This window comes from Lissotriton vulgaris, chromosome 2_1 (genome assembly GCF_964263255.1).
Source record: "Lissotriton vulgaris chromosome 2_1, aLisVul1.2, whole genome shotgun sequence".
Classification (NCBI taxonomy): domain Eukaryota; kingdom Metazoa; phylum Chordata; class Amphibia; order Caudata; family Salamandridae; genus Lissotriton; species Lissotriton vulgaris.
In genome coordinates this window covers 726,250,420-726,276,282 of record NC_141687.1, presented here as the reverse complement: position 1 = coordinate 726,276,282, position 25,863 = coordinate 726,250,420, and positions in this window count along the sequence as shown.

Genomic DNA, 25,863 nt, shown 5'->3' with positions numbered 1-25,863 from the left:
GAAGTACGAATTCCGATTTACTCACCTGTTATCACGAGAGACGTCAGTGCTGCATCTTTAAGGCCAGGACTGACCCTGAAAAGTAAATGTAACCATACTTACAGTAACTTGAATTTCCTTCCATAGGCAAACATTGACCTGTTTCACATGGAAATTTTTCAAAGTGTGGACTTTTGGAACTTAAAAAAATTCCTCTAAAATCAGTTGAACTACGAATTGCGATTTACTAACCTGTTATCAGGAGAGACCTCAGCGCTTCATCTTTCAGCTCACTACTGATCCTGAATAAAGATTCTAATCGTAGTTACAGTAACTTGAATTTCCTTCCATAGGCTAACTTTGAGTGGTTTCACTTGGAATTTTTTTTTAAATGTGGAGTTTTGGAACTTTAAAAAATTTCTCAAAAATCATCCGAACTACGAATTCCGATTTCCTCACCTGTTATCTGGAGAGACCTCAGTGCTGCATCTTTCAGCTCACTACTGATCCTGGAAAGTAATTCTAATCATAGTTACAGTAACTTGAATTTCCTTCCATAGGCTAACATTGACTGGTTTCACTTGGAAATTTTTCTAAGTGTGGAGTTTTGGAACTTTAAAAAATTCCTCTAAAATCAGTCGAACTACGAATTGCGATTTACTCACCTGTTATCAAGAGAGACCTCAGTGCTGTATCTATCAGCCCACTACTGGTCCTGAAAAGTAATTCTAATCGTAGTAACAGTAACTTGAATTTCCTTCCATAGGCTAACATTGACTGGTTTCACTTGGAAATTTTTTTTAAATGCGGAGTTTTGGAACTTTAAAAATTTCTCAAAAATCAGCAGAACTACGAATTCAGATTTACTCACCTGTTATCTGGAGAGACCTCAGTGCTGCATCTTTCAGCTCACTACTGATCCTGAAAAGTAATTCTAATCATAGTTACAGTAACTTGAATTTCCTTCCATAGGCTAACATTGAGTGGTTTCACTTGGGAATTTTTCTAAGTGTGGAGTTTTGGAACTTTAAAAAATTCCTCTAAAATCAGCAGAATTAGGAATTCTGATTTACTCACCTGTTATCAGAAGAGATCTCAGTGCTGCATCATTCAGCCCACTACTGATACTGAAAAGTAATTCTAATCATAGTTACAGTAACTTGAATTTCCTTCCATAGCCTAACATTGACTGGTTTCACTTGGAAAGTGTTCTAAGTGTGGAGTTTTGAAACTTTAAAAAATTCCTCTAAAATCAGTTGAACTACGAATTGCGATTTACTCACCTGTTATCAAGAGAGACCTCAGTGCTGTATCTTTCAGCCCACTACTGATCCTGAAAAGTAATTCTAATCGTAGTTACAGTAACTTGAATTTCCTTCCATAGACTAACATTGACATGTTTTAGTTGGAAATTCTTCTAAGTCTGGAGTTTTGTAACTTTAAAAAACTTCTCAAAAATCAGCCGAACTACGAATTCCGATTTACTCACCTGTTATCTGGAGAGACCTCAGTGCTGCATTTTTCAGCTCACTACTGATCCTGAAAAGTAATTCTAATCATAGTTACAGTAACTTGAATTTCCTTCCATAGGCTAACATTGACTGGTTTCACTTGGAAATTTTTCTAAGTGTGGAGTTTTGGAAATTTAAAAAATTCCTCAAAAATCAGCAGAATTACGAATTATGATTTACTCACCTGTTATCAGAAGAGATCTCAGTGCTGCATCTTTCAGCCCACTACTGATCCTGAAAAGGAATTTTAATCATAGTTACAGTAACTTGAATTTCCTTCCATAGCCTAACATTGAGTGGTTTCACTTGGAAATTTCTCTTAGTGTGGAGTTTTGGAACTTTAAAAAATTTCTCAAAAATCAGCCGAACTACGAATTCAGATTTACTCACCTGTTATCTGGAGACACCTCAGTGCTGCATTTTTCAGCTCACTACTGATCCTGGAAAGTAATTCTAATCATAGTTACAGTAACTTGAATTTCCTTCCATAGGCTAACATTGACTGGTTTCAGTTGGAAATTTTTCTAAATGTGGAGTTTTTGAAATTTAAAAAATTCTTCAAAAATCAGCTGAAAAACGAATTCTGATTTACTCACCTGTTATCAGGAGATACCTCAGTGGTGCATCTTTCAGCCCACTACTGATCCTGAAAACTAATTCTAATGGTAGTTACAGTAACTTGAATTTCCTTCCTTAGGCTAACATGGACTGGTTTCATTTGGAAATTTTTCTAACTGTGGAGTTTTGGAAGTTTAAAACATTCCTGTAAAATCAGCCGAACTACGAATTTCGATTTACTCAACTGTTATCACGAGAAACGTCAGTGCTGCATCTTTGAGCCCAGGACGGACCCTGAAAAGTAAATGTAACCATACTTACTGTAATTTGAATTTACTTACATAGGCTAACATTGACTGGTTTCACTTGGAAATTTTTCTAAGTGTGGAGTTTTGGAACTTTAAAAAAATTCCTCAAAAATCAGCCGAACTACGAATTCTGATTTACTCACCTGTTATCAGGAGAGACCTCAGTGCTGCATCTTTCAGCCCACTACTGATCCTGAAAAGTAATTCTAACTTGAATTTCCTTTCATAGGATATCATTGCCTGCAATAGAAAATATATATACATAAAAAAAATATTTTAAAAAATAATTGCAATTTCAATATTTTTAAAAATATTTCTTTTTTAATTGATTTAAAAAATATGTAATGTCATTTAAAAAATAAAATATCTAAAAATAAATCATTTAAAATAATGTAGTAAATCAGTATAAAAAATATAACAATACATTTAAAAATTATCATTTACAAAACCTTTGAAATTCACTGAAAAAACCATAGATTTCACACACGTTATAGTTAGGAATTGGCATTTAAAAAACCTTGCAAGGTCACTGAAAAAACCCTAGGTTTCACTTGTTCTAGTTAGCTGGACATTTCACTCATACTCATCGCCCGCAATGCGCTGCTGATGACGTCACATATTACAACACTCATGACATGGTTAGTGACTAAGTAAGTAAGGATATATGAGAGTGACAGATTGGAAGAGTTCCTGTATAAATAAGAATGTGTTTCTATAACTGATTGTTTAAGAGAGTAGGTATGTGTACGTTTCTGTAGAAATAAGTGTAGTGGTGTGTGTAGAGCTGTATTTGCAAGTAAATGGATGTTTGATAGTTTATTTGCATGTGTGAGTATGTGTGTGAATAACTATGTATAAGTGTAGGTGTGTAACAGGATGTATAGGTGTATGAGTACATATGATGAATTAGTACATGTATGAGTGACTATATAGAACTATTGGTGAATGAGTGGATGTGTATGTAGATTTTGGAATTACTGAATAGGTTGTTCTAACTTGTATTGATATCTCCATTTTTTGGAAAATTTTAGTTTCTATTTTTGAATGTGTGTATCAAGGGTTATATTACGATGAGAGGAGGTCTGCCACTCTTTCACAAAGATGATGTCATCAGTGATGTCATCAGTGATGTCATTTGAGATGTCATCAGTGATGTCATGAGTGATGTCACTGACCATGTCTTGAGTGATGTAATATGTGAAGTCATCAGCAGTGTATTGAGGGCGCGCGAGTCATAGTTAGCTGCACTAACTATAATGGGGAATTTCAAAGGTTTTGTATGAGTGAAATGTCCAGTTAACTATAACATGTGTGAAACCTATGGTGTTTTCAGTGAATTTCTAAGGTTTTGTAAATGCTAATTCCTAACTATAACGTGGCTGAAATCTATGGTTTTTACAGTGAATTTCAAAAGTTTTTTAAATGCTAATTCCTAACTATAACGGGTGTGAAACCTATGGTTTTTATCTATGCATGTTCCCTTTCAGGGGAACACCTACTTATGAATATATTTATTGTATCATTGTGATTCATTTGCAATAATGAGTTGATGCTTGGCCTTTTTACATAAGAAACTATTGGATAAAGCAATGAATTAAAATTGCTTGGTAATAATTCAGTCTATTGCTTCTTGCTTTTGCGTTTTTATATGTGCATAGATAGAAGTGAGAGAAAATTATATATGTGTTTAAGAAAAAGAGAGGAATCGGAAATAGTGACACAGAAATATAATTACAATTGTTTGAAGACAATAGGCAGACTGGTTACAAATCACCGTCCATAAAATACACCCTGCCTAGATATAGCTCATATACATGATTCATAAGTACACCAATCAGATATAAATTCCACAATGGGCACGTCAGTGGGAAATAAGTCAAGGTCCAGGGTTATATCAAGGGGTAAGCGTCAACGTTTCGACTCGTCTTGTGGCCCAACGGGTAATTTACACCTCGGCCGCGCAAGTCTTCATCAGGACAGAAAGAAAGAAAGGGGCAATTTCACCAAAACTTTGAGTTCCTAAAACAATTAAGGAACATATCAGTGCTTACCCTCATGGGAGAACGAGTATGGATATCGACCGTGTGCGGACTCTCTCACACCGGGGAAAGGATACAATTTCTCCTAAAGAGCAAGATTAAATAAAATAAAACCATATTAGGATCACCTACAGGGATCTACGGTTAGTGTAATAGGGTAATTAATCCTTACATACCTTCAAGAGTCAAGGTATCTCCAGGGTCCAAAATGGTGAATCTACCGAATATTCAATGTCTGAAACTGTGCCACACGGGGTGCACAAATTAATGGGAACCTGTGGTAGTGGTGCACTTCAACATATCTGCAAAAGCAGTGGCATGAGTTATAAGGATATATTATTATACATGCCAAGACAACCGTGTACTCGACTACATAAGGGCGAGGCAATAGATTATATATGTACCTTATAGCGGAAGTGATTCAGGCATTCAAAGGCTTGTCATCATGTCACTGGAACTCAGTCCAATAAAGGGATTCCTAGGTTGCTTTCCTTCAAAAGGGAGGATACCTATCAGTTCACCTAAACATATTACCTAAAGTAGAAATGAGAATAAAGCGCAACACGCCCTACCTTAGGTACATGGTCAGTGCCCAAATCGCGTTATCGGCATCTAAGTAACAATCTGTCACCATGGCAGTGCCTGCAATACCGCTATAAGTGTACTGGGGATGCCCAGACGTGGGTCCCAGGCACTCCACACCACTGGAGTCAAGCTAGCCGGGCTGATGAGAGGTGTTACCTCGAAACCGGTCCGGTCCTCGGATGCTTGATTCCGTTCTGGGAAGGACATGGCTTTTGTAGTTCGGACTGGACTGTTCCCATTGGGCACAGGGTCAGAGCTGATTTGCATATCGCCATTGTCTAACCCAGGGTGGTGTGGAGTGCAAAAAAACGATGGATTAGGACCCAGATCTTTTGACTGGGTTGAATGTGTGACATTGATCCTCATTCGGTCCATCACCTGTTGTTTTTGCAATTCCGCTATAAGTGTACTGGGGATGCCCAGACGTGGGTCCCAGGCACTCCACACCACTGGAGTCAAGCTAGCCGGGCTGATGAGAGGTGTTACCTCGAAACCGGTCCGGTCCTCGGATGCTTGATTCCGTTCTGGGAAGGACATGGCTTTTGTAGTTCGGACTGGACTGTTCCCATTGGGCACAGGGTCAGAGCTGATTTGCATATCGCCATTGTCTAACCCAGGGTGGTGTGGAGTGCAAAAAAACGATGGATTAGGACCCAGATCTTTTGACTGGGTTGAATGTGTGACATTGATCCTCATTCGGTCCATCACCTGTTGTTTTTGCAATTCCGCTATAAGTGTACTGGGGATGCCCAGACGTGGGTCCCAGGCACTCCACACCACTGGAGTCAAGCTAGCCGGGCTGATGAGAGGTGTTACCTCGAAACCGGTCAGGTCCTCGGATGCTTGATTCCGTTCTGGGAAGGACATGGCTTTTGTAGTTCGGACTGGACTGTTCCCATTGGGCACAGGGTCAGAGCTGATTTGCATATCGCCATTGTCTAACCCAGGGTGGTGTGGAGTGCAAAAAAACGATGGATTAGGACCCAGATCTTTTGACTGGGTTGAATGTGTGACATTGATCCTCATTCGGTCCATCACCTGTTGTTTTTGCAATTCCGCTATAAGTGTACTGGGGATGCCCAGACGTGGGTCCCAGGCACTCCACACCACTGGAGTCAAGCTAGCCGGGCTGATGAGAGGTGTTACCTCGAAACCGGTCCGGTCCTCGGATGCTTGATTCCGTTCTGGGAAGGACATGGCTTTTGTAGTTCGGACTGGACTGTTCCCATTGGGCACAGGGTCAGAGCTGATTTGCATATCGCCATTGTCTAACCCAGGGTGGTGTGGAGTGCAAAAAAACGATGGATTAGGACCCAGATCTTTTGACTGGGTTGAATGTGTGACATTGATCCTCATTCGGTCCATCACCTGTTGTTTTTGCAATTCCGCTATAAGTGTACTGGGGATGCCCAGACGTGGGTCCCAGGCACTCCACACCACTGGAGTCAAGCTAGCCGGGCTGATGAGAGGTGTTACCTCGAAACCGGTCCGGTCCTCGGATGCTTGATTCCGTTCTGGGAAGGACATGGCTTTTGTAGTTCGGACTGGACTGTTCCCATTGGGCACAGGGTCAGAGCTGATTTGCATATCGCCATTGTCTAACCCAGGGTGGTGTGGAGTGCAAAAAAACGATGGATTAGGACCCAGATCTTTTGACTGGGTTGAATGTGTGACATTGATCCTCATTCGGTCCATCACCTGTTGTTTTTGCAATTCCGCTATAAGTGTACTGGGGATGCCCAGACGTGGGTCCCAGGCACTCCACACCACTGGAGTCAAGCTAGCCGGGCTGATGAGAGGTGTTACCTCGAAACCGGTCCGGTCCTCGGATGCTTGATTCCGTTCTGGGAAGGACATGGCTTTTGTAGTTCGGACTGGACTGTTCCCATTGGGCACAGGGTCAGAGCTGATTTGCATATCGCCATTGTCTAACCCAGGGTGGTGTGGAGTGCAAAAAAACGATGGATTAGGACCCAGATCTTTTGACTGGGTTGAATGTGTGACATTGATCCTCATTCGGTCCATCACCTGTTGTTTTTGCAATTCCGCTATAAGTGTACTGGGGATGCCCAGACGTGGGTCCCAGGCACTCCACACCACTGGAGTCAAGCTAGCCGGGCTGATGAGAGGTGTTACCTCGAAACCGGTCCGGTCCTCGGATGCTTGATTCCGTTCTGGGAAGGACATGGCTTTTGTAGTTCGGACTGGACTGTTCCCATTGGGCACAGGGTCAGAGCTGATTTGCATATCGCCATTGTCTAACCCAGGGTGGTGTGGAGTGCAAAAAAATGATGAATTAGGACCCAGATCTTTTGACTGGGTTGAATGTGTGACATTGATCCTCATTCGGTCCATCACCTGTTGTTTTTGCAATTCCGCTATAAGTGTACTGGGGATGCCCAGACGTGGGTCCCAGGCACTCCACACCACTGGAGTCAAGCTAGCCGGGCTGATGAGAGGTGTTACCTCGAAACCGGTCCGGCCCTCGGATGCTTGATTCCGTTCTGGGAAGGACATGGCTTTTGTAGTTCGGACTGGACTGTTCCCATTGGGCACAGGGTCAGAGCTGATTTGCATATCGCCATTGTCTAACCCAGGGTGGTGTGGAGTGCAAAAAAACGATGGATTAGGACCCAGATCTTTTGACTGGGTTGAATGTGTGACATTGATCCTCATTCGGTCCATCACCTGTTGTTTTTGCAATTCCGCTATAAGTGTACTGGGGATGCCCAGACGTGGGTCCCAGGCACTCCACACCACTGGAGTCAAGCTAGCCGGGCTGATGAGAGGTGTTACCTCGAAACCGGTCCGGTCCTCGGATGCTTGATTCCGTTCTGGGAAGGACATGGCTTTTGTAGTTCGGACTGGACTGTTCCCATTGGGCACAGGGTCAGAGCTGATTTGCATATCGCCATTGTCTAACCCAGGGTGGTGTGGAGTGCAAAAAAACGATGGATTAGGACCCAGATCTTTTGACTGGGTTGAATGTGTGACATTGATCCTCATTCGGTCCATCACCTGTTGTTTTTGCAATTCTGCAATATAGTGGTGGCAGTAAGTACACCGAAGCATGCCGCTCCACCAGCGTCATTAAGAATGTTAAAGCGAGACAAGGGGAACGAACAACGATCCTACCTTTGTACCCGCCGTCTCAGTATTCAGCAGGATCCCTGTAATCGCGTCAGTGTGCGCAACGCCGGGAGTCCATGTCCTGTAAAGACGCGGGAGCCTCATCATAGAGATGGTAGAAAGACGCCATCATAATGTGGCAAAGATGGTAGTAAATTCACCACATGGGGTAGTGTATCTCAAAACGGAATTAATGTCCAATTGCACAATACTTTCATTAATGCAACTATATCGGGGGACATTAAAGATTAACTGCAACTATAACGTGGGACATTAAAGATTATTGAAAAATTATATTACTATGAAATTTTGGATGAAACAGTGGGAGAAATAACGCCAAGGTTGGTTATAAACTCTCACATGGTGAGAAAAAATTGGTCCACGCTGTAGTGAAGAGAGGGTACGCAATTAATTACATCAAATGCGTCAAGATCTACCCCCCTTATTTGATGCACCAAACCGTTTCAAGGCAAGGTATGTACATAGGTGCTTATACAGGTATCATAGTACAATGGATGCTGGACAAATCATAAACACTCAATAATTAACAATATAACAAAATAAGTATATACATATACAATTTCATTACATCACAGAAATCTAAACTTCTAGTAATTCAATGAAGGGTTTAGAGTGGAGGAACAAAAAACCACATGATCATAGAAGCGTCACAGATCTAACAAGGAGACTTGCCTCCTAATCTCCTCCTGTTCATTTAGGCCCTTCAATACAGTATTGAGAGAATATATCCATCTGCATTCCCTCAGACTTAAGATGCTACTCAAATCCCCACCACGGGGGTTGGGGATTACTTTTTCAATGACCCACCATTTCAAAGAGTCAGCTGCATGTTCAAATTTCAGAAAATGATCAACCAAAGGGGCCCCCTGTACTTTACACCGAATGCGGCTACAATGCTGTAGTATACAACATTTAAATCTTTGGATTTTCTGCCCCACATATATAAAGCCACAAGGGCAGATAATGGCGTATATCACCCCAGAAGCATTACAATTAAAAAATTGTTTCAGAATGTGTGTCTGATTATTATATGTAAATGTAGTAACTTCTTCCGTCATAGAGCATGCTTTTCTTGTGTCCTTTTACTGGTGGGAGCCCCCACAGAGTACTTTGTCTTACATTACTTATCTCAGGGAGTAGTGATTTGACCAGGATATCCCTGATGTTTTTACCTTTACGGAAGGCATGTAAAGGAGGTGGTATATTGCCCAATTCATCCGTAACCAAATGCTAGTGGTGATTAATTGCCTTTTTTATTGCATTACTTTTGGTATTATATGTAGTTACGCAAACCAAACGATCTTCACTGGTAGTTTTTTCTTTTGGTACAAGTAAATGTTCTCTGTGATTATGCCATCCCCGTTTCCGTGCCTTTTTAAGTAGTCTAAGCGGGTATCCTCGTTCACTCAATCTGGCCATCAATAGGGCTGATTCATCAAAATAATCCTCTTTCTTAGTGCATGTCCTCTGTAACCTCAGGAATAGCCCGAAGGGCAAATTGTCCCTGAGGTTACGGGGTTGATGACTCGTATAGCGCAGCAGAGTGTTCCGTTCGCTAGCTTTTCTATACAGACTGGTGTACAGCAGACCAGATTCACTCTTGATTAAAATATCAAGGAAACTGACCGACTTATTGTCGAATTCTAAGGTGAATTTAATGTCATCTGACAGATTATTAACCCCTTGGTGAAAAGAATTAAGAAGTTCCCTACTACCCTCCCAGAGAAGCAAGACATCGTCAATATAACGTGTCCAAAGTGATATATGGGTCACATAGGGGTTATCTTGATTCAATATATGGTGTTGTTTGTATACACTCATATATATAATAGCCAGATTGGGGGAAAAGCGGGCCCCCATCGCCACGCCTTTTGTTTGCACATAATACTTGCCCAATAGTTGTATTATAAAATCGGTCGGTACTCTGTGTGGAGCCGGCCTTTGGTCAAGTATATTCCTGATACAGATTAGGGCAGCATTTTGGAGAATATTAGTATAAAGGGCTGTAATATCCGTTGTGGCCAAAATACAAGTGTTTGGATCATGTGAGCGACCATCAATCAATTTGATGGCTTGCAGCATATCTTTTAGATACGTTGGTGTCGCCATGGCAATGGGTTTTAAGAATACATCTATGTACTTACACAGTGGTTCTAATAAAGAATCACACCCTGATATAATGGGCCTTCCCGGAGGATCCACCATCCTTTTACGGATCTTAGGGAGGGTGTATATCGTTGGCATACGTGGATGTTTCTTATTCAAAAAGTCATGTTCATGTTGGGTAATATAAAAAACAAAACATGTATTGGAGGGTCCAGGGGAATATTTAATGACCTCTCTGCTCGCTCCCCTACTCTAGAATACAAAACATACATCAGAGCAGACAAGGTCTGGAAAAAGACCTTTGGAGGCACCGACGGACAGAGCGGGGCCTCATACTCCCGAGCGGTCGCCGGGTGAGGGGAGGTCTTCACCCACACAAAGCTGGGAAGAAGATTTCCTTCTCTCCTTCCAGTGGGCATTCAAATGTGATGGTTCCTGTTAGATATGTAACCTTTTTTCTGAGTATATCCTTTGCCTTTTTCACCCTACACATCATTCATAGTTGCAGTAGCCTTTATATCTATGGTCCTGAAGAAAGCCTGGGCAATGCCCCATAGGCTGAAACATGTCGACCGACCTGCACAGCGCCAAGAGGTAGTCTTACTACTCGGCGTGGTTTTATCCTTTGACACACAGATTGCGTTCTGAATGTCATACAGCGCCTGTGTAGTCAATTTTAATTTCATTTTCATCACTGTCACTTGAGCACTGCACTTTAGTAAATACCACTTCATGATGGATATCATGGCTAGATTTCTGACATCCATTTTTACATCGGCACTATATGGTCGGTTGTGACATGGAATGATCAGTGAACATCCCACATGACGCAAATTCCACCATAAGGGTGGTCTGATGGGATTTTTTCTAGCCAATGGTTTCAACAGCATGTGTTCATACACGCATCCACAGATTCACATCCGCCATTACAGCTACACACTTTTTCCAGACCTTGTCTGCTCTGATGTATGTTTCATGTTGGGTAATATAGCCATTAACCAAGGCCTCTGCAGTAACAGATCTAATGAATTCCCCAATATCTTTGGTGGGGTCTCCTCTAAGGAGATCATAATTACCCTCTACCGCCAGTTGGGATAAAATCTCTAATTTATATTTCTCCGTGCTCTGTACAACAATAGCACCGCCCTTGTCGGCGGGCTTTATAGTTATGCTCGCATTGTCTTTCAATCGCTTCAATCCCTCCTTCTCCTGTTTGCTTATGTTGAACGGGATGTATTGACGATTATTCAATATAAAATCCACATCACGTAACACCACTTGTTCATAAGCCAATAATTTATGGGCCATCAAGTGTGTGGGGGGATTGAATCTCAACGGAGGTCTAAGACCACTTGATGTAACTCAATTTTTAAATTGAAGTTATTGGGGGTGATGTGGGGGACAAATGATAAACCCTTCGATAAGATTTCATGTTCGTCAGCTGTCAACACATACTCAGAGAGATTGACTATAGGGTTCTCAGGCTTCCGTGCTACCATCTGTAGTGTTGGCGCCTCGTTTGGATCTCCCCATGTGAGTCTGCCTAAACATGGGTCTGTTTTTTCCCTCTCCCTGTCCCTTGGTTCCACATTGGACCCCGGGTACCCCTGGGTCTCCCCCAGGGGCGACCCCGTCCTCGCTGGGCCAGCATTGTTCCTCTGGTAAAAAGGACGATGGTCTTGATTGGTTTGGGCCCCACTTGCGGTTGATGTACTGGTACTAGTACTAGGAGTTTGCGAATCACTGTCAGAGCTGCTGCCAAAGGAAGAACCAGAAAAGGTATTGTAACGTCTATAACCTCCCCCACCACGACTAGAAAAACCTCCCTGTTGATCTCTCACATAATAGCCCTCTTCAAGGTAAGGGTAGGTGTTTTTTTTATCGTAAGTTCTTATATCTTGCGCAACATTATCCAACTTTATTGTCTGTGTGTATATGTCAAATTCTTTAATAGTCTTTTCTAGTCTTTCCAAAGCTTTATCCTCAATGATTTCCTTCTTGAGGTCAGTGATTTCTTTGGTAAGGCGTTCCACTTCCTCCACCGTGGTCTCAATGCCTAGTACCATCCAATGTCTTGAACATGTATTGGACACATAACTAAAGTTGTCTTTAAATTTAGGGTTGTCCAGAAAGATTGCAGGTTCATTTCTGACCTGTAACCCAACTGGAATCACGTTTGATCTTAAATATTTCGCTAATGTGTATCCATGTAATCTCGTCCTTATTAACTTTTTCTCCAACCTTTCAAGTTTGAAAATTTTATCATTAAGAGACAGATCTACAATCGGAGTATTACTGGCTAGAAGGGTTCCCCCTCCCTCTTCCAATAATAGTTTGTCAATATATTCGTCACTATATGGAAGTGTCTCCTTATGAAATGAAATTAAATGAAATAAAATATGTATTTATAAAGCGCGGTTGCTGCCCTGGGGCATCCAAGCGCTAATAGAAGGTGTATTTGCTGAACAGAAGAGGTTCTGCTAGGAGATTAATAGTGGGCATTGAACAGGAGGGTTTTCAGCTGTTTCCGGAACGAGAGGAGGTTGGGGTTGGACCTGAGTTTGAGGGGAAGGGAGTTCCATTGTTTGGCGGCATTGAGGGAGAACATCCTGCCACTAGCTCTTGCTCTTTTTATTCTGGGCACTGAGGCCAGAAAAGACATAGTCTGAATGATGTTTCATACAAAGATAGATAAACAACATAACAAGCAATCCAACATGACCTACATTTACACACACAAAACCCTCGCAGGTAGCACCTGCACAAAGGTAGCCATTTAGAAAAATTGGGTTAACCCAATTTTATAGTAATATAATTTTTCAATAATCTTTAATGTCCCACGTTATAGTTGCAGTTAATCTTTAATGTCCCCCGATATAGTTGCATTAATGAAAGTATTGTGCAATTGGACATTAATTCCGTTTTGAGATACACTACCCCATGTGGTGAATTTACTACCATCTTTGCCACATTTTGATGGAGTCTTTCTACCATCTCTATGATGACGCTCCGCGTCTTTACAGGAAATGGACTCCCGGCGTTACGCACACTGACGCAGTTACAGGGATCCTGCTGAATACTGAGACGGCGGGTACAAAGGTAGGATCGCTGTTTGTTCCCCGTGTCTCTCTTTAACATTCTTAATGACGCTGGTGGAGCGCCATGCTTTGGTGTACTTACTGCCACCACTACATTGCAGGCACTGCCTTGGTGACCGATCGTTGCTTAGATGCCGATACTGCGATTTGGGCACTGACCACGTACCTAATGTAGGGCGTGTTGCACTTTATTCTCATTTGTAATTTATGTAATATGTTTAGGTGAACTGATAGATATCCTCCCTTTTGTAGGAAAGCAACCTAGGAATCCCTTTATTGCACTGCGTTGCAGCGACATGATGACAAGCCTTTGAATGCCTGAATCACTTCCGCTGTAAGGTACATAAATAATCTATTGCCTCGCCCATATGCAATCGAGTACACGTTTGTCTTGGCATGTATAATATTTTATCCTTATAAGGACGGAAAATGTTAGTGCACTATGGATGACCCTTATACTAAAAGATTAGTACCAGATTTTATTTCTGGTTGGAATCACCACTTTGGACGCAATTAAAGGGACAAGTTTTTAAATCCCTGAGGGTATGAATTTACACATTGAACTGCACTTTTGAATGTTCGCAGTGCTATCTGTGTTTTTTACTGTAAGCGTCATCCATACTGCACTAAAATTTTCCGTCCTGATGATGGTCTTGGGATAAATACATATAAGACCGAAACGTCGACACACCAGTCCATGTCTACACTCTGCATCTGACTTTCTGTGTATTCCAACAAGGAGTCAATACTTCACTCAATTTACAGACTGGATCAATCTTTCTTATGTATCGATGGAATGATGTTTTTCGCTTCCTTATACTTAAGATTTATTTGCAATTATTTTGATCATGAACCCTTGTAAAATTTGCATTTGATTTGAAGATACAAATAATACGTTTCTTTAAAATATTTCTCCGGTGTGGCTTCTCATTATTATTTTTCTTCTTTCTGAATTTCATTTGATGAACAAAATTGTCATTTCAAAACTGCTTGATCTCCTCGGGGCTAGTGTGGTAGCTTCTATGAGGTGTCAAACTGTACTAATAACTACAACAGTGACTGATTTCTTCAGTAGAGGAGTCTTAGTAAGACAGACCCTATTACACTAAAAAACTCTGATTTTTTTAAAATAAAACCCTTGCTGGTACTTTCCCTTAAAAACATATTGTTTGCCCGAGCCCGCAAGGGTATTTTGGGTTACCCACCCCTTTAACCATTTAAAAGAAAGGCCAAAAAGGTCTTCAATATCTATACCTTCATCTTCCAGTACAGCAAGCATAAACATTAAAAATTCCTGACAATCTTGCTGAATATTTGGCGAATATTGACTAGAACCAGAACATATGTCCAAAACATTTCGAATATCAGAAACACTTTGTATTTTACTTTTATCACTCCTACATTTCTCATAAACAGAATACAACAATGAACAGAATCTTTTGTCCCGATTGCCAACAATTTGCTGTTGCAAACTTTCAAGAACAAAAACAACATTAACAACTACATTAGCATAGCAGTTGACACCACAACTATTTTCAAACCGATAACCAACATTCTCTTCAACACTGTCCTTTTTCTTTTTGCTTGCAGGCGCAACTTCATCTTGTTTTTTTCTTTCTCTACATTTTCACTACAGATATTCTCAAATCTTCTTTTTCTACCTACCACACGCTTTTCAAATACTGGATATTGACCTAAATTAGGTGCAGATTCTTTTCTTAACCTATTATACTCTTTCACATAATTTACATCTGCACTAACCTTTGTCTCATCAAAATCAATCAAGTACAATCCTGATAAAGTTCTGACTCGAGACAAAGCAACATATGCCATACCCTCTTTAAACACAGTACTTCCAATATTCACTAAAGCACTATCTACACTTAAACCTTGTGATTTATGAATGGTCACTGCATACACCAAAGAAACAGGAAACTGTTTTCTGCGAACATACAAATCTTTTACAAGCAAAAACCGAGCTGAACAATGACTAAATTGTTGTACTTCTTCAATTTGATCAAATTTGATTTTCAAAAATTAAACACCATCTCTATTCACGTAATTAACGAAATCAACAACTTTACCCATTGCTCCATTTACTAAACCTTTTTCCACATTCAAATGACATCGTAAAATGACCCTACAGTTTACACATGCATACAAATTCTTTTCTAAACCAGCAGTTTTACTTATCGATTTCTCTAAAGAATCCAATTTCCTCTTCAACTTTTCACTCAAAATAATAGTGATTCCTTCATGGTCTATTTTATCAATAGCTTCCAATTTTAAAATGTCTTCATTTTCCAACTTCAACATCTCTTCATTGAACTTAGAACATTCACGTAGTGTTGTCATTAAGCAGATTACAGATTTATTTTCTGCAATTGTCATGTATATTTTCTCTGGTACATTATTTTCATTTGGAAACAAATTGGAAAGCAATCGTCTCTGTAAAGCTTGTTTGCCATGTCCAGTCATTTTTCCAATTCTTATATCTTGAAGAATAGTTCCATAATCAACATCATTTGCTTGTCGCATATTTGTAATAAGTTCAATTATACTCAAAATGTTTACATTTCCAATACTCCCTAAAGACTTTCTAGTATCTTCATGCAGCAGTGATTTAAACACTAGTTGTCCTTTTACAGGAGTAAGTTGTAGAAGATCTCCAAAAACGATGACGTGCTTTCCTCCAAGTAATACATTATACTCATTTTAAGAATTTGCTGCATTCTTAAATGCACAAAAGCAAACATTAAGTTTGATACCATGCTTACCTCATCAACAATAAGAAGTTTCATTTTCCTCAAAACTCTTGAAACTTCACAACAGCTTCTCCAGATTGCTTGTGGTATTCTAATTTGTTTTCATGCTCTACTGGTAGCATTATTAAACGATGTAAAGTAATTCCTTTAATACTGTGGGCTGCTAATCCAGTTGGAGAAGTGACAACACAAGACAAATGCGACTCAGTTGTTTTCTGTAGAAAATTTCTGATTACTTTAATTAAAAAACGTTTGCCTGTTCCAGTTTGTCCACTCACGTACATTCGGATAGGTTCAAATGATGAGCAAGAGCACTCTTTTTTCTCATGAAGTAATCCATGGTCAATCTGTTCTCTCACTTGCTCATATATTTCTTTCTGCTCAAGATTTATTTGTTCTTCCAAATTTCCTAAGTTTCTAACATATTTTTGAACTTGATATACTGCTGTTTCCACCTCTTCCATAGCAGTTGCTGCTTCATTTTGAACAATTGGTTCTCCTAGTGGGTCCTCAATCAAAGTAGCAGAAGTTTGACTCTCTTGAGAACTGTCTCTAGCAATTTCAGCTGCAATTGTAGCTTCTTGCTCAATTTCGTCATTTAACATTTTCACATAAATAGCAAAAACAGCTCATTGTATAGTATCTTTAGTTGCATTGAAAGAAACTTCATAGCTCTCGAAATCTCCAAGTAATTTCAATTCTGAATGCCATGACTTGAAAAGTTTCAAAAGAGCTAAATAGTAAAATTCCCTTTTGTCAGGTGTTTCGCAACTCAGTTTACTGTGATTAATCAAATGTCCTTTTCTTTGTTTCACCAGACATCCTTCGGAACCAATCACGGCATATATACCATTATTGATGTTTTATGTAATATTACGTTTAAAAATATAGTTTTGCAGCACTTCATAGAGACAAATGTTCTCAAGATGATGACTTCTATTTGGATAATACGTATCCAACATATTTGTTTTCAGAATATCTGTACTTTCTGGCTCTTTTTCAGCGAAATATTCAATTTCTTGTACAGATTTAAGAACTCGGTTACATGTTGCAGCAAGACCTAGACTCACCCAAATGAATCTTCTTGATTTGGAGTATAGACTTGCAGATGATAAGCGATCCGAGCATTAATTCGCTCCAATTTCTCGATGAGATAACATCTTCAAACTGTAAGTATATAAGTTCTTACTTAGACTCTTCTCGTGGGAAATCTCTTCCCACATTTCCTTCAATTCCTTCTTTTCTGATTTTGTTATGTACGATGTTACATATCGAGCAACAGCAATGGAATTGTCTACAACATATTGAATATCCATGTTAGCATTCCACATGGACAAATGACTGGGTTATAGTCATTTATGTATTTTGACTCTTCGTTTCTTCTTAAGTTGTAGATATTTTTTGGGAGAATTCTTGTGATAGTATGTCACAAAGATGACATAAAACTGTTCACTCTTCCTTTCGATATTACTGGACGTGGAAATGCAAAACGACATTTGCTGTAGAATTTGTCCTTAGATTTGTACTTTCAACGACAGTATTTCCCACAACAATGGCTTTGGAATCGTAAGACTTGTTGCCTTAAGCCCTTATCTTGTGTACTTTTGGGTATATCACATGTAGCATATTCTTCAATAAAAGACAACACAGTATCATCTGAGTCTGTACCAAATTTGGGAGCATCTTTGATCCATATTAGCATGTGTATGTGAGGAGCACCTCTTGCTTGATACTCCTTTCTCCAAAAGAAGTCCAAAACCTCTCCAAGAGGAGGATTATTTTTTATTGGTGATAAAAGACATCATAGCTTCAAATCTATGATTGAAATACCTGCATACATTAACTGTGTCTTGTATTCAATATTTAGTATATTTTGATTTGCCTCTCGAAGAAATTTAAGTAAATCATCCCAAGCATATTCAGCACATCTTAGAGTAAGGAACCTTGTAGGAGTTCCTATGTTCCTTAGCATACATTTGAGTTCTCCATGACGACAGTACCAGTACTCATTAGTACCACGCTGCCAAGCCATGAGATTAATTAGCTGAGATTCCAAAACATTATCTTTCTGCAGTACTTTATCCATGAATTCCTTTGCCGAAACATTTTGCAGATGTACACCTGTTTTCAATATATGGTTTACTGCATAGAAAAGTCCAGACGAATCACTCTAAAAAAAGATGAAACAAATACATAATACATTGTCGAAATCTTGGATCTTCTGCATATAATCTTGATGTCCGGTATTCAGATGCAGGAATCTGCACAGGTCGGTCATCATATTGTCCTCCTTTTCCTGTGGGAAACAATTGAGGGAAACAACAAGCTTCCAAGCTTTTTTCCCATACACTAATGGGACTTCCTTTTGCTTCTTTCTTTTGGAATAACTCTATAGTATTCCCCATCACTTCTTTAGAATGCAGTGGATGAACACTGTAATGTTTATAGATTTCTTCAGTTCTGGACACATCCACTTTTTCAATGTGTCCAGATGGCAAGTCACTATCTTCTTCTACAGTTATTTCTTCTTCTCTCACATACACATTTCTGTAATATTCATTATTTTTTACCAGATACAACGTTGCCTTTTTCACTTTCTTAATATCCACTAAGTCTAGCCAGATTGTCTTACTCTTAGTAGGAACGCCATTAACAAAAATAACTAAAGGCTCATCGTCTACATTTTCTACACAAATTGTTTCAATATTTTTCTTTAAATCTAGAGGCAAATATACAACTATTCCCTTTAATCCCCTCAGTAAATCAGAAGGAGGCAATTTTCCTGTCTTAGGCTCCATACGAGCAATAGTCTGAAATGGATGCACACATTGAATAAGAATAGACTCATAGGTATTTAAATCCATCAATTCAGAAGGAATATTTACCAACTCAAGATTATTATGCACAGCTCTAGCAGGCATTTTGTTCTTGTCTAATTTGTTATAACAATATTTACAAATACGCTGATTAGAACCCAAATTAAAACAATTCTCTACCAACAAATACGTTGAAAAATCCTTCCACTCATTATTATTTTCCTTTTCACTCTTTAAATACAAATCAACACTCCTGGTCTGATTTTTATAATGAGTTCCTTCGACAACAGACACAACAATAATTTGGCCATTCACCTGAAATCACCTTAAACTTTGTAATTTCTTGCTCAAAATTAATTGTACTACAATGTTGTACATTCTCTTCTACATTTCCTTCTATTAATATCTCAATTTCTGCACTGTCTTCCTCAGGACCAAAATAACTAACCTCAATTTCATCACAAACTTTCTATACATTTGATACAGATCCATGCAAAAGAGCACTGTTCAATTTTTTTAACAGTCGAGCTGGACTATTTGCATAATACAATCTTCTGACTAATTTCCTCATTTCAGAATGATGTACTGCTAACATCCTGAAATGGTGAAAAACACTTCGACTGGAAAGGGGCGACCACTCGGTCCCCCCGAACGTATGGTGGAGTACCCTGATCCCCCCGGGAAGCCATTTTTGGGCGGGAGGCGAGTCTCGGCTCGTATGCCCAAAGCGGCGTAGCCGGGGCGCGCTTTTTCCCGCCCAAGAGTGGGTTGTCCTAGACACCAACACCGCTAGCCACGCCCTGGAGGCGGATTGGAGGTGGGTTCACGCCCGCCCGAAGAAGGATAAAAGGAGCGACAAGCCAAGGAAGCATCCTCTTGTTCCTGTGCTCTGAAGCTGCACCTCCCCTTTGCACGTGAGCTCGAGACGGAACGAAGAGCCAATTTTGAGAATTAACCGTGTGTTTCTTCTTTCAGTGAGTCCGGAGTTTTCTGCCTAGGATCTTTTGAAGAGTATACGTGGACGATGCCTAGCAAGAAGGTCGGAAAGAGGATCGGGACTGATCAGATGCTACGTATGCTGATGAAAGACATGGCGGATATGAAGAAGCAGATGGCGGTAATGAATGGTGTGGAGGGGCCTAAGAGGGTTATCGGCCCAGCATTGCCGGGAGTGGTCCCGAGCGGGAGGGGTAGAAGGGCCAAGAAGGGAGCGTCGGGGGGGGAAGCCCCGGTTCCTGAAGCACCTCCCGCTCCCCCGGTCACCCCGGTCGAGGCCCCGACTCCGGTCCCAGATGTGGGCCAACCAATTCCTGTGGTAGTCACTCCAGTGAACGGGGAGGATATGCCTCCTGAGCTGGCTGCTCAGTTGGCGGCATGGTTAGGCAAAGAGAATGAGGGGGCCACGGCGGAGGAAGCCAGGGCAATAATGAAGCAGTTGCGGCAATCGAAAGATGCTGCGAAGGCACCGTCTCCTTTTGTTTCCCCGCAGGCTCCCGTGGAACAGCAAGTATCGGGCGTTGGTGCGGCAGGAACTTCGGTCACAGTGGCCGGTTCAGGTAAGCAGCCGCTACCGATTGCGGGGGAGGGATCGATACCTTCAAGGAAGGAAAAAGTTGTTCAGCATATCCCAGTGGAGGTAAAAGAGAGGATATGGGCTGATAAGTACGTAAACATGTTTACTTTGTTGACCGATCATTACGAGATAGAACATGTTAAAAATCAAAAGGAGTTTCTGCATCCTAGTGTGTGGCGCGCTAAGATGGCCGCTTTCAGAGTCGAAGAATCGATTGACAATTGGGGCAGAGCGTTTGGAATGTTCATTGCAATTATGGGGGAACGTAGACCCGAATTGTTGGTGGGATTGGCCGTGTATCAGACCCGCATCATGGAATTTTATCGAACATATGGTGGCAATCAATGGCTTCATTACAATAGCATTTTTCGTAAGTCCAAGGAGCACGACTCATCCCTGACGTGGGATTGTTTCGACTCCATTTCCTGGCAGAAGTTGGAGAGATCAGGTACGGCGAGGTCGCCATATTTAGGGGGGAATATGGTCGAGTCTTCCCGCCATTCATCCGGGGCGCCCTTTCGGGCGGGATCAAGCAGTGATCAACACACAAGGAGTAATGGCAACTCAGGTAAAAAAGGGGTCCGCTGGAATTTTAACAGAAGCAAATGTACTAGGCCGCAGGGATCTTGCAGGTTTAGGCATGAATGTGGTGTGTGTGGGCAGTCCTCGCATCCCGAGACCATGTGCAGAGCCAAAAATGGTGATCCAGGGAGTAAAGGGGGCGCCAAACAGGTCTGAAATAGTCCGGGGGGCGCCCCTCCCTACCCCGATTGATATCATGGCAATGATTCCTTGGTTGAACGAATATCCTGATCATACCTCCGCTGGGGTGCTGCGAGATGGTTTTTCGTATGGTTTCCGCATCCCGGCGGGGGATTTTCAGGGGCAAGCGCAATGTAAGAACCAATTGACGGTTCTCCAGAATACGGCGGTGGTACAGGCAAAGATTGGGAAGGAGGTGGCCCGAGGTCGGGTCGCCGGCCCATATGACATGCCGCCGGTTGCTAATTTTGTTTGTTCACCGCTGGGAGTGGTTCCCAAAAAGGACCCAGGGGAATTCAGGTTGATACATAATTTGTCGGCTCCGAGGGGTCTTTCGGTGAACGATGCGATTGACCCGGGAGTTTGTTCGGTGCGGTACGCATCTTTTGATGAGGCCGTCGCCATGTTGAATCGCCTGGGGCCCGGAGCGCTGATGGCCAAATCAGACATCGAGTCAGCGTTCCGGTTGCTCCCGGTACACCCAGACGATCAGCGTCTCCTTGGTTTTACGTTTCAGGGGCGCTATTACATGGATAAGTGTATGCCAATGGGTTGCTCCATTTCTTGTGCCTATTTTGAGAAATTCAGTAGTTTTCTGCAATGGGCGTTCACAAGAACAACGGGGTTTACACATGTGATGCATTATCTTGATGACTTTCTGTTCTTAGGGGCAGCCGGGGACACGGAATGTGCACAGGCTTTGATTGAATTTTGTGACCTGATGAAACACTTTGGCGTGCCATTGGCACCAGGTAAGACAGTGGGGCCGTCTACTTCGCTCGAGTTTCTTGGAATAGAGCTCGATTCCGAAGAGGGGTGCTTCCGGTTGCCCGTGGAAAAGGTAAAGAAATTCAAGGCCTCGCTAGAAAAATGTATTAGCGAGTCGAAGGTGACTTTGCATCAGTTGCAGCAGGCTGTGGGTCAGTTGAATTTTGCCCTTAGAGTGAAACCAATGGCTCGCCCCTTTTCCCGCTCCATTGCTCAAGCCATGGTGGGCCTGAAGGAAGGGCATCACCGCACAAGACTCTCGGCAGAGGTTCGCCAGGACATGCGCATATGGTTAGCATTCCTGGCAGATTTCAACGGTCGTGTGGTGTGGAACAAACCAGCGATTTCCTCCGAGGAGCTGGGGTTGTAGACAGACTCGGCGGGGAGTGTGGGCTTTGGCGCCATTTTTGGTAATCACTGGTCAGCTCGAACATGGCCGTCATGGTGGCATGAGAGTGGGCTCACAAGTAACATTGGGTTCCTCGAATTATTCCCTATTTTGGTGGCCTTAACAACATGGCCTGAGGGGTTTCGTGACCAATCTGTAGTGTTCTGGTCAGACAATATGACCGTGGTTGAGTGTATCAATAGTCAGGCAGCACGCTGTAAATGGATTTTGAGACTGTTGAAGGAAATTGTCTTGCTGTGTATGAAACTAAACGTCCACTTTTGGGCAAGACATGTGCCAGGGGTGTTAAATCAGGCAGCTAATGCACTTTCTCGTTCCCGTATGCAGGCCTTCTGGGGTTTTCTGCCCTCAGCGGACCCGGTGGCGGCACCATTTCACGAAGCTCTCTGGTCTCTCGGTGCCCCGAACTACAAGACCTCGTGGGAGAGAGTCTAGCACCCAGGACAAGGAAGGCTTATGAAGGGGCGTTCCGTTCTTATTTGTCCTTTTTGGGTTCAGCTAGGGGGGAGCTTTGGGGCCAGGAAGAGTATGTCCTGAATTTTGTGTTATCGTTACATCAGGCAGGCAAGTCAGTGGCTACGGCCAATAGGCACCGGGCCGCCATTTCTTTCATGGCAAGGGCCCATGGCATACAGGATCCCACGGCGTCTTTCATGGTACAGAAGGCGCTGCGTGGGTGGCAACGCCGGGAGGGTTGCAGAGTGGATGAGAGACACCCGATAGGTCTTGAAAGGTTGGCCTTGTTACTGTCCGTACTCCCCGCGACATGTTCATCTCAGTCAGAGACAGTGCTATTCCGGGCCGCTTTTGCATTAGCATTCCATGGGGCTATGCGGGTAAGCGAGCTGGTAGCAAGGAACAAGCGGGATACGGGGGGAGGTCTGTGCCGTGAGCACATTCAAATTAAGGGGGAGACGATGGTCGTCTCATTTGCCAGGTCAAAGACCGATCAGAAAGCGATCGGAGACAGTGTAGTGGTTCAGCGGATTCCAGGATCTCCCATGTGCCCGGTAGCTTGCGTTGAGGAGTATTTGACGCAGAGGGCGGCATCATGGGGGGGAAGCTTGCTAAGGCACGCTGATGCTACCCCGCTGACTAGGTTCCAGTTTCAGCGGGTGTTAACAATGGCAGTCGCAGCCGCGGGCTTGAACCCGTGCGATTTTGGGACCCACTCTTTCCGGATAGGGGCTGCTACAGAGGCTACAGCCAGGGGTCTGAGTGTGGAAAAAGTGAAACGATTGGGGCGTTGGTCCTCGAATTGTTATAAAAGGTATGTGCGGTTGCACATGTTGTGAAGCCTATGTCTTGCACTCACGCTTCTTGTTTTTGTTTGGTTTACAGTGTCGCGAGCTTATGAGGCGGGGCGAACTGTGCAGTCGACCCGACACCTGGGAAACAGCGGTCAAAGACCACCGGCTGAGGAAAGAGTGGTGTGGGTCGTGGGCCACTCATACGTGAGGCGTGCCGCGGATGTATTCAAAGCAGGTGACATGATTCACATGGCTGGGGAATACGGGTGCAGGGTGACCTTCTACGGAAGGGGCGGGCTCTGTATTGACTATTTTCAAGGTTTTATGGAGGGGCTGTTAGGGCGGACAAGGTCACCGCCAGCTGTAATCATAGTGCATCTTGGGGGGAATGACTTGGTCACCATTGGTAGACGTGTACTTCTCGAGTCGATACTATCCTCTGTAAGTTGGTTGGCGAGAAGGATACCAGGGTGCACGATTGCATGGTCCCATATGATTCCACGAAAGGTGTGGCGGGGGGCTATTTCTGTTGATGCCTTAAACCATTCAGTGAAGAAGGTGAATAACAAGCTTGGCAGATTGTTCCGTACGAGTACATTGCATTCTATTCCGCATGGTTGTATCAGGGGGAACCAGATGTATCTGGAGGATGGGGTCCATTTGTCCCGGGTGGGGAATTCTTTACTCATAGGAGACTTCCTAGCTTGGTTAAAGAGTTTGCAGCCATGACCTTTAGGTAGGGTTTGTGGGGGGTCCGGATAGCCGGTCAACTATCCGGCCTGTGGCGGTAAGGTCATGATCGGTGAGCAGGAATTAGAAGATCCCTAGAGGTAGGGCGTCACCCATTATGGATGGGAGCGCCCGGGGGGAGGCGGCCATGGGCCCCTCAAACGGGGAGGCGGTCCCCTCTAAGGATGGGAACGCCGAAAGGGAAGGCGGCCATAGGCCCCTCCCTGGGGGAGGAGGGGCTAGGGCCCCTCCTGGGAATTTCCCGGGGCCAGGACATCTGCGACGGCAGATGTGGTAAGTTGTGTGGGGTGGGAGGGGGGTCTACGCTACCTTCTAGACACCTCACACGAGTCCTCGGACGACCACTAAAGATGGCGTCGAGCTAACAGGGGGCCCCCGCTAAGACAAGGGAAATTGGAAGTTGGCACAGTGGTACAGTTCACTGTGCGATCGGCCCTCACAAGTGAGGGCGAGTTATGGTATTGGGGATCTGACACCGGTTACGACCTTGCCGTTGGCCCGTAATGTTAGGATGTACAATTACAAAGTTTAAGTAATGCATTTGCAGGATGTTTAGTATCGGCTAGGAGAACCTTTGTATTAGAGATCTGTTAAGGTTAGCCAAGAACAACGTAATGTGTAAAGGAAATTGTACATGATATGAAACTGTTATTTTAATGTTTTCATTTTGTTTCATATTTTAATAAATACGGCCGGGAGGGTAACTCCCTCCCGCCTTCCACAAGTTCAGAACCGTTTCCGTCTTCCCATCCTTGGGGGATTGTGTTGAGAGGGGGTGGCGGGTATCTCAGCCATATGGAAAGGGGCGACCACTCGGTCCCCCCGAACGTATGGTGGAGTACCCCGATCCCCCCGGGAAGCCATTTTTGGGCGGGAGGCGAGTCTCGGCTGGTATGCCCAAAGCGGCGTAGCCGGGGCGCGCTTTTTCCCGCCCAAGAGTGGGTTGTCCTAGACACCAACACCGCTAGCCACGCCCTGGAGGCGGATTGGAGGTGGGTTCACGCCCGCCCGAAGAAGGATAAAAGGAGCGACAAGCCAAGGAAGCATCCTCTTGTTCCTGTGCTCTGAAGCTGCACCTCCCCGTTGCACGTGAGCTCGAGACGGAACGCAGAGCCAATTTTGACCCACCCACCAGCCCCTGAGGACAGCGCCTTTTTTTGGAATAAAGTCGAGTGTTATGATATTGTTTTTCTTGCAGGTTGTTTTGAATAAAGTTGGTAATTTTGTGTACAATAAAGTTGATAAATTTTTTCATTTGCAGCATGTTCGATTCAGCAGAGTAGTTGGTTATGCTTTGATGTGATTAAGTATAGGTTTTTCTCCACTTTAGTCTTAGATTGTCGTATTTATTTGGTCGGGCGGTAAGGTCATGATCGGTGAGCAGGAATTAGAAGATCCCTAGAGGTAGGGCGTCACCCATTATGGATGGGAGCGCC